General features: G+C 35.0%; 2 long non-coding RNA genes across 2 annotated transcripts; one reads left to right on the plus strand and one right to left on the minus strand.

Moving 5' to 3' along the window:
* Window positions 1-121: 121 nt before the first annotated feature.
* Window positions 122-3,751, minus strand: LOC128249098 (uncharacterized). Its single transcript, XR_008265226.1, has 2 exons — window positions 3,630-3,751; window positions 122-1,797 (listed from the first exon to the last, which is right to left on the minus strand). It is a non-coding gene; the product is annotated as an uncharacterized LOC128249098 (long non-coding RNA).
* Window positions 3,752-3,852: 101 nt separating this feature from the next.
* On the plus strand, window positions 3,853-6,607 carry LOC106869920 (uncharacterized). The gene is made up of 2 exons (XR_001409457.2): window positions 3,853-4,139; window positions 6,490-6,607. It is a non-coding gene; the product is annotated as an uncharacterized LOC106869920 (long non-coding RNA).
* Window positions 6,608-9,613: the final 3,006 nt, after the last annotated feature.

A 9,613-nucleotide genomic window follows, 5' to 3' on the forward strand; every position in this document is an offset into this window, starting at 1 on the left:
TATATATATATATATATATATATATATATATGTATGTATGTATATATATATATATACGTATATATATACCGACATGCACACATTCATAAACCCTTTTAAATGAGAAATACGAAACTATACATTGGTTTGCTTTACATTAATATGCATGCTTTTATTAACGCTGGAAGCTTTATTATTTTTTGCTCTTTATATATTTTTACCCTGTATTTGTATTTTTCACCCAGACTGTAATATCTTTCTTTCTTATGTAATTATATACTGTAGCATATTATTAATTTCTCACATAACTGACATTGCTACAGAACGAAAACGTGAGTAGATTGAAATCCTTAGATATCACCGATATATTATTGTTTCCTGTACGAAGGGCATTCATTATAATTTCACGTAATATGATAACACCTTTCTCAAAGGCATGCCTATCACAGCTGCTTCCTGATATTTGTTCGCAATAGACTAGACTGAAAACAAAATGGCCGTCATTCGTAATTGATGTTGCTACTGTTATTACGTTTTTTTCTTCTTGTTATTGCTGCTGTTTATCCCAAAGGCAGCTTCGATTGAGCATACAAATGATCATTGGTGTTCCAGTTTTGACCGTCACCTATTTCTCTATATCGATTATTACGTTTTCATTGTCTTTTTTTTTTATTTCCTTCTTTGTGTGTATATGTGTGTGTGCGGGTGCGTGTGCGTTTTTGTGTGAAAGTGTGTGTGTTTATGTTTGCGTCTGCGTATCCATGTGTGTGTGCGTGTGTGTGTGTATGATGCTAAGATGTTATTTGAAAGAATTTGATTGTTATTATTAGATGGTTGAACGTTGTCATTCAAGACATGGCATGTTAGTTACTGCTTTAATGCTGAATAATAGCAGGCAGGAGCGTGGCAGCAATGACATGTCTCGCACGACATACGGCAACAGACAAATCTGAATCTTCGTAAATGCCTATGACATAACACTGAAATACACGTACCCCATGATGGTACTGGGATAAACGGTTCTGTGTTACGACAGTCATTACAAATTTGGCTATAATCCAACGCTCTACTGCTTCTTTTCTCTGCACTCTTGAATTCAGTGTAAGATCAAATTTTCATTCTTCATATTAGCGCAAGTGTGGCTGTGTGGCAATGACTTTGTTTCCCAACCGCGCGGTTCCCGGTTCAGTCCTACTTCGTGGTACCGAGAGCAAAGGTTTGCACTATGGCCCTTCGGCTAACCAAAACCTTATGAGCAGATTTGGTATATGGCAATTGAAAAAAACCGTCGTATATACGTATATGCATATATATATCTATATATATATGTGTGTGTGTGTGTGTGTGTGTGTGTGTGTGTGTGTGCGTGTGTGTGTCTTTTTCCTTGCGTGCGTGTTTTTGCCTGCCTTTGTCCCCACAACCGTTTGACAACCGGTGTTGTGGTTTGGCAAAAGCTACCCCTACTGGAATAAGTACCAGGCTTTACAAAAATATAAACTGAGATCGATTCGCTCGACTAACATTCTTGAAGTCGGTGCTCCGGCATGGCTGCGGTGTAATGACTGAGTCAAATAAAAAATGAAAGACGAAAGATAAAGAAGATACCAGTGAAGTATTAGCCATTCCTTCCTCTCTCTTTTTAGTTCTCTTTCTCTCTGTTGGTTCTTTCTTGCATTCTGGAACAACGCAACATAAGAACAATTGCGGGAAGTCTTTTTCTTCGAATATCAAAATTGGATTGAGCAAATGTTTCTCATAGGAGGACTGATATGCTCTAAGAACCTTCCGTGGTTGTATGTATGTGTTACACAGTAGCAACTGGAAAAAGAGAAAGAGAAATATATACAGCTACTACCGTATACCAAAGTTAACTACTTTCAATTCGTTGCTTAGCTCACTCCAACTCTATTTTCAACTCTTATATATAACCTTACCTCGTAGCTTATTAACTGCTATGCAGTCGCAAGCACAGTTGAGTACCTGAGAAATCCATTTGCAATTGCGTGATTCTCGATTTGATCTTGAGACGTTGTCTCCTATGCTATTATATTCCACAACGTCATGTGAGTAAAATATTATTGTGGTAATTGTGTGAAAGATCCCAGTATATCTCCTGGCGATGTACATCGGCAGATAATATAAAGAACGGCGAGAAAACCAATAAAACTGTACCCTTAATTACAAGTATTTTCTGGATTTTGTTCTATTCCCTTGTCACTCTTGTCATCATAATTTCAATGAAGCATTTATTGAACATTCGATTAACAGGTAACCGATAAATCCATCCTCCACAAAATGGGATAGAAAGTAAAATAAACAAATAGCCAAAGTTAGATAATGCCTCAAAATAACATATTGGCTGTCGTTAGTTTCTAATGTATGCTAATACTAAAACGTTTTATTCTTTAACTGGAGACGACAAACCGTAGTTTTGTTCGTCTATTCATAATGTAACGAAGTGGTAAGCTATATCTTAACTGAATAAGGTGTGAAGGCGCCAGAGATTATAGTTAAGGCACTATGCTAATTACGCTGAATCGGATGGTGCGTTACGTTTTTAAAAAACTAATCCATACAGTTTAGGTGATCCGAAAAGGGTTCATTTGGCTCCTCAACCTATAAAGCGTGGCTTCAGGAAGCTATTCGTAAATCCTTTTCCACAGGAGGGAGAGAGCTTTAAGTATTAGCGGAGCAAGTTTCCTGCTCTATTAGAATCCAAGGCTGAAGAGGGTGTATATGTAGGACTAGCTATAAGGAAATTCTTCAAGGATGAACATTTTGAAAACTCTCTTAATGATTCTAAAACGATGGATTAGTTTTGAAGATGTGATGAAGAACATCTTGGGTAACCACAAATATCCAAACTACAAAACATAGTTGGAAGAACGCTGGAAAATTTGTGTCCTTAGGATGTAAAATAAGCATTAAAGTTCATTTCCTAGAAACCCATTTGGATTTCTGTCCGGGAAATGTGAAGCATGTGAGTGAGGAGCAGATGTAAATGTTTCGTTAACGCCTAAAGGAGATGTAGAAAGATATCGGAAAGGATGGAATGGCAATATTATGATCGACTACTGCCAGATAGTGCTTCATGAATGTCTATCACACATGAAAGTGTTCCAAACGTATTTTCTAAGTGTGAAAGAAGAGACTTTGAGGTGTTGAACGTAAAAAATAAACAGAATCCTTATAAAAGTCTGCTCTGTTAACTTTCAAATGCATTTGCGCCATTTTATTTTGCTAAATATAGTACCAAATTCATTTTTATTATATTCATTTTGTCCAACCATATGTCATCATTAAATTGTGCGAAAGCCTTCGGTAATGTGTAAAAGCTTTTTTGATATTTTGAATTAGCACCACAGAAATATCAATAGATAAAGTAACATACAAATATCAAAGCTACTTTCAAAATATTCCATGTCGCAGACCTGTGTTATTTGTAAAAGACCAACATAATTTAACTCTTTGTGGAGTAATCTAATATTCTGTTAATTCTTTACGGGTGTTGTCATTTACTTCTTCACACAGCCCAAGAAACAAATCTTCATTCCTAAACTCAACCATCATCGCCTCAGTCCAGTCAATAAAATCCACTCACGACAAATCTACATCGAAATATATTGTGTATCCTAAAATCGAATCCTTACCTATCAAGTGTTCGGTGAAAAGCTTATTTCTGTGTTGGCTATAAACCAGAAACAGAATATAATTCTGAATATCGATAGTTTGTGGAGACATAATGAGATAACGGGATTATTTGCCGTTTACATTGTCCTGTTCACAATATGGTGTATATAAATGACGTCATAAGAAAATAACTTTAAACTGGAAAATACTGTGAGCAGCATAGCTCCGGAATGCAACATTTTCTCTTATTTAAATTTCGGTATTGAGATAATATAATTAATTGTAATTTCTACGTTGTCCTGTATTTCTGTTTCCGTTTTGATTTTTTTTAAATATTTCTTTTATTTAAACAGACGATTGATCGGTAGCATTAAGTCACCGATGTGATATACATATTAGATACTTCTGCCTGGTTGTTTTACAAGCAGAGTTTCTCAACAAAAAAGATGTACTTAAATGATTACAAGTTAACTTTCTTCTATTCAAACGAAGGAAGAATGTCTCTTCCCTCTTGCTCAGTATCTGAGTCAGTAAGTCGACAATTTCTAAACGTTTTATTTAGTACTGCACCAGTAATACGTTTACGGCACTGCATTATAGTTCACTTCATAATGAGGTTGTAGGGTTTTCTATTTCTCTTTCTTTCAACATACAGGTATATTTGTACAATGGAAAGGAAATTCAGAAACTTCTGGATGTAATGGTTAGAGAAAGTGAGAGGAAGCGTATGTTCCTAAATTTCAAGAAGACACAGATTATGGTGGTGACAACGAAAGGTAGTCCAAAGTGCTTGTTGAAAGTGAACAATCATATCATTAAGCAGGTATCATCCTTCAACGACCTTACAACTTTTATCGCAGAAGATGCAAGATGTGTGAAGAGATCAAAAGTACAGTGCTGGCAGAATATGCTTTCTGAAAATTGTGTGCTCTGAGCATCAGTACCGAGCTCCCTATATTGAACTGCTGTGTCTACCCTGTATTAATGTATGGATGTGAAGCATGGTTTAGGACATCAGGAATGAGAAAGTGCTCGGAGAGGTGTGGAATGTGCTTCTTTATGAAAATATTGAGGATAGCATGAACAAAGTGTCTAAAGAAATGATGATTCGGGCAACGTTAAGTAAGAAACTGCTTCGTGAGGAAAGACTCAAGTAACTGAGATTTCTTGGTTGCGTGATCAGGAGAGAGGGCCTGGAAAGTTAGCGATGACCAGAAAGAATGAAGGGGAAAAAGCAGAGGAAGGAGAAGGATGATATGGATGTCAAGATTGACAAACTGGTTGGAAGAAAGTGACATTAAATACCAGGAAGTTGAACTGTTACAGAAAACAAATAACAGAGAATTGTGACATGACATGACAATCTATTTCTTACATTCTGGACATGGCACCCAAAGAAGATGATGTGATGAAGAATTATTACAAAACCTCAATGCATGTGTCGGTATTATGAAACCGACTTCAAATGTATCTTACGTCTACTTTTTCCTCTATGATTGCTCTTGTGTTTGTGTGCATGAGTGCGTATACGTGTGTGTGTGTGTGTGTGTATATATGTGTGTGTGTGTGTGTGTGTGTGTGTGTCTGTGTGTGTCTGTGTGTGCATGTAAATGTCTAGGTCAAGATACTGCCGTTAGACGGTGCTTCCAATCGTGTTTTCGCCCATTCACTCACATGTGAAGTTGTTCTGATTTATCATCGAGCATTTCTGTCTACTAAATTGTCTGCATCTCATAGAAACTTCAGAGTTAAAAAAAAAAAAACACACATGAAATAATACAATATACTTCTTCGACCGTATCTGCATTCCAGTGGATATACATTTATGTGCGTGTGTGTGTATGTTGAAAATATTTTTGATGGAAATATTTTTGATGCATTAAGTAATGCTGGGCATTGGGAATACGAAATAAGGTATTAAATTTCAGATTCAAGAAAATTTATTTTATTTTATTTTATCTTATTTAAATCTAGAATATACGATAACTCTTTTTATAATGCGTTTCTGATATTTAAGAATTTCGTCTTACATTTTGTTTGCTTTTATTTTTTTTTTTTATTTTCTTCATATTATAATCTAAAATAAATTTCACTTAAGTTTCATTGCTGCACGAATGTTTCATGTCTCCCTTGTAATGTAACCTAATGTTATGAGCTATTATGAAGTTATTGCGTATGAGATTTTCTTTTTACTTTCATTGAGGCTCAAGTAACAGATTTGTTTAAGAAAATATTCTAATGAAAAGAAGCTAGTATATTAACAGATAACGTTGATTATCAGTTACGTTGAAAATAACCAAATTATTGCTCTCTAAACGAAAGGAATTGTTTTCTTCTTTTCTAATAAACCGAGAACCTGATATTTATATAAAGATAAAAAACAAGGCAGAATTTTTGTGTTCGTTTCTGTTTATTTCTTGAATTCTTTTTCTCAGTCTTTTATTAAATAGAAATTAAAATAAAGACATATTCCGAGCGATTGATACACAAGACAATTCGATGTTTTATACGAACAATAAAAGTATAAGTGGCGAGAATGAGGAAAAAATACTGGAGTTTGTCAAATTTATTTGATTGACCGAAATGTTAATGTCCATTTCACATTTTTTACAAATGAAATTAATATAAGGTTGTAATTTCTATAGAAAACTCTTAAAGCTTGTAAAGGCTGTTTAGATGTATTTGACTTTCAAAATTTAGTTGTCTTTGTGTTTGTGCGTATTTTAACATAAAAGAAACAGAAACTGTGTCGATTATTCAATTCACAAATACAAGATGAAACCTGTGTCGCCATTTTATTGTTACAATTGTTAGAATTATGTTTTTTGTTTCTTGTGCTATTTTCATTAATATAATTCACTTCATTATTTCAATTCATAGCTCTTCACTATACCAGGATTCCGTATGATGCAGTTTACAACAATACGTGGTGAAGTTCGAAGAAACATCTGAAGGCATCGCTAGAAATGTTTATTTTAAATACAAAAATATTACTGTATATCATGCCTTATTTAATTGTTATTTTTTTAAAATTAATTCTCAAATAAATAAACGAATACCTGACAGAAATTATCTCTAGAACAACGAAAGAAGAAACCTAGAACTCGTTTTAGTTTAACGGGTTAAATAATTAGCTGGGTCATACTATTCGAAATTGCATTAATATCTTTTTCTGGGTGATGGGGTATCAAATAAGGATAGGAGTACTTTCTGATGAGGTGTATTTCAATGTGAATGAAGTTTTGGACAACTTCATGGTCAGCCATTTGAGGGAGGCAGGCAAGTTGATTATCGAGTCCAAAACTTCACGGCTATTTCAATTTATTGACCCAAAAGAATGACACGCAAAGTTGGCATCGTCGGGCTTTCAGCTCAGAACAAAAAAAAAACAAAAAAAAACAGAAGAAACGATGCTAGGCATCTGCTTTTTCGGTGTGCTCACAATTTTCACCGCAGCAGCAGCAACAACAACAACAACAATAATAATAATAATAATAATAATAATAATATTAATAGTAGTAGTAGTAGTAGTAGTAGTAGTAGTAGTAGTAGTAGTAGTAGTAGTAGTAGTAGTAATAATGATAATAATAATAATACATGAAGAAAGGTATGGGTGGACGTGGGCTGATTGGCGTATGTGGGTCCATCAACAGTGAAAGAAAAACATGGCTGAATGCTTGGTAAAGAAAACCTGCTACAATATGCTGCTAGGGCAGAAGGAGCTAACAAAAATTGACTTGCGATTGCTCAGAACAGCAAACGAAATAGAAGAAACCCTACTCTGTGTGGAATTTTATTGTCAGTTCCACCGTGAAACCAACAAATTAAAAGAGGTCGATAAATTAAGTATCAGTAAAACACTGGAGTCGATGTAATCGACTTATCCACTTCTTCAAAAAACTGTTGCCCTTGTGGCAAAATTTGAAATCATTATTAAATAAAGAAATTATTATTATTATTATTATTATTATTATTATTATTATTATTATTATTATTATTATTATTATTATCATCATCATTATTATTATTATTATTATTATTATTATTATTATTATTATTATTATTATTATCATTATTATTATTGTTGCTGTTGTTGTTGTTATTGTTATTTCTATTCTTCTTCTTAGGACGCGGAATTAAAACTATGATCCGTGAACAGATGGAAACGATATTTACTTTTCATATTGTTATGCGCAGTAATATAATACCTTCAATAACATTTGTGAAGTAGAGTTGAAAGTAAGAACGTAAGAGAAAATAGATAACACAATGCTTTTACTATTAACTGTATTACAGAAAATTGGTGTCTTTTGCTTTGCTGATATCTAATTGTAAGCAATATCATCTTAGCGTCTTTTAATCGGTTAATCACCATCAAACATTTATATAACAGATGTTATATCGTAAAAGATAAAAGATGTAGGGTAAAATTTTAATGGTAGAATGATGTGGAAAAGGTAAGATGTAATATAGGTAAAATGTATTTCTGTTGAAGGGAACAATGTAACTTGTCTCCGATGTGTTCTGATTGGTAAATCGTAAAGTCGTATACAGAACAAATTAAGAGCGAGGTCTTGTTTCGAAGTGAGGGGGCTTCATTTAGGGTTAGGCTCTAGCACTGATGATCGTAACACTGTGTGTTTGATTCCCTGAAGACCGCAGAATACACACACGTACAGGCAACCAAACACACATATATACACACTAACACACACACACATGATACGATGTGTGAGCGGACGATATATATATAGAATGAGAATGAAATGCATATCAATTGTTATATCGCAGAAAGCGCGTGACCAGTTGGTTAAGGTATTGGCCAGTGGTTTCCAGTCCCGAATCCGGCAGTGAGATGTGTTCTTAAGCAAAACATTTCATTTCGCGTTGTTGAAGCCCACTCATCTGTAAATGCGACGGACTGACTTCCGGTTCAGGAGGCAATGTTTTGATTTCGATCGCTATACGGCATGAGGATCAGGTAACCTGCCATCTGAACCCCAGACAATAATATCCAGCGAAGTTTTTAGGTTCGAATCAAATGATATTTAAAGAAATGTTTAGATCAAATAGAACGTAGGTGAATTAAACACACATGCACACACACATGCATGCACACACATATATATGTTGAAGGCACATGACTCAGTGGTTAGAGCGTCATGCCCCCAATCATGAGGTAGTGAGTTCGATTACCAAACCGGGCTGTATGTTGTATCCTTTATTTCATTTTGCTCCAGTTCACTCAGCTGTAGAAATGAGTTATAATATCGCTAGTGCCAAGCTGTATCAACCTTTGTCATCAGTGGTGTGGAGAATGGAGTCTGGCATGCCTAGGTGACTGCTGCTCTTCCATAAATAACCTTACCCGGGTTTGTACTTTGGCGGGGAGATTTCTAGGTGTAATCCCATGGTTTATCACGGTACCGACCAGACTATCGGATCTTGCTATGTATCGCTGGTCTCAGTACGCTTTGCATCGTTTTTTTAACTTTCAAATGATGCCAACACACTGGCTTGACGAGCAGGCCAACATTCCCCTTGATCGGAAGAATATTCCATCACAATGTCACCCATTTATAGCTGAATGAACAAGGACAACGTGAAATGATGCCGTTTGCTCAAGAAAATAACGATCCACCCTGTCCAAGAAATGAAACCATCATCTCGTGACCGTGAGTGCAACACCCCTAACCACTGGACCAGACTTTGCTGTCTCGCACATATATAATTGTCCTGTGACCCAATACCACCCAGGATCGAATCTCTCCTGCCCAAATAGTCTTTTAAGAGACCAATTATTTTATGCTGTATATTGTAACATATAACTTTATTAGATAAAAAGACTTTTCAATCGATAATTGTTTTCATTGTAAACAATTGATCTCGTCAGGAAATGAAAAATTGTAGCGATGAGTCAAGCTTATAACACTTTGACACATAAAAACATTAAAACACACATGCTCGTATACACGCCTGTATATACGCTTTCAAACCATATATA

The sequence above is a fragment of the Octopus bimaculoides genome, chromosome 11 (genome assembly GCF_001194135.2).
Source record: "Octopus bimaculoides isolate UCB-OBI-ISO-001 chromosome 11, ASM119413v2, whole genome shotgun sequence".
NCBI lineage: Eukaryota > Metazoa > Mollusca > Cephalopoda > Octopoda > Octopodidae > Octopus > Octopus bimaculoides.